Source organism: Arachis duranensis, chromosome 3 (genome assembly GCF_000817695.3).
Source record: "Arachis duranensis cultivar V14167 chromosome 3, aradu.V14167.gnm2.J7QH, whole genome shotgun sequence".
Classification (NCBI taxonomy): Eukaryota; Viridiplantae; Streptophyta; class Magnoliopsida; order Fabales; family Fabaceae; genus Arachis; species Arachis duranensis.
The window spans coordinates 61,589,980-61,590,978 of NC_029774.3; positions in this window are offsets into that span (position 1 = coordinate 61,589,980).

The window sequence follows — 999 nt, forward strand, 5'->3', positions numbered from 1 at the left end:
TTGAACATTTCCACTGAGAGGATGGGAGGTAGCCACTGACAACGGTGAAACCCTTGCATAAAGCTTGCCATGGAAGGAGCCTTGCGTGCTTGAAGAAGAAGACAGTAGGAAAGTAGAGATTCAGAAGATGGAGCATCTCCAAAACCTCAACCTGTTTCTCATCACTGCAATTCAAGTACTTATTTCATGTTCTTTTACTTTTCACAATCAATCCTGATAATTTCTGATATCCTGACTAAGATTTACATGATAACCATAGCTTGCTTCAAGCCGACAATCTCCGTGGGATCGACCCTTACTCACGTAAGGTATTACTTGGACGACCCAGTGCACTTGCTGGTTAGTTGTGCGGAATTGCAACAGTGTGATTGTAATTTCGTGCACCAAGTTTTTGGCGCCGTTGCTGGGGATTGTTCGAGTTTGGACAACTGACGGCTTAACTTGTTGCTTAGATTAGGACTGTTTTATTTTTGTTGGTTTAGAGTCTTTTAGTTGAGTCTAGTTTCATATTTTAAGTTTGGTGTCAATTGCATTCTTTTGTTTTTCTTTTAATTTTCGAATTTGCATGTCTTTAGTCCCTCTTTGATCCGTAAAAATTCTAAGTTTGGTGTCCTCTTTGTGTTTTTCCCCTAAAATTTTCGAAAAATTAGTGTTTGATTTTCTAAAAATTTTAAGTTTGGTGTCATTTTGTCGTTTTTCTCTTTCCTTATTTCAAAAATCAAATCTTTTTCATAAAAATTTTTCAATCATATCTTTCTAATTGCTAATCTCAAAATCTTTTTAATTAACTAATTGATTCAGTTTTCAATCTGCTTTGATCTTATTTTCTTTTAAATTTCAAATTCTTTTATTTTATTTTCCTTTTGTTTTATCTTATTTTTTTCTTTTTTTTCGGTTAATTCAAAAAAAAAATATTTATCTACTTGCAATCCATATCATTTTCCTTTATCCATTATGGACCTAAGTGGGATTGATCAGTCCAAAAGGACTCTGGGGTTA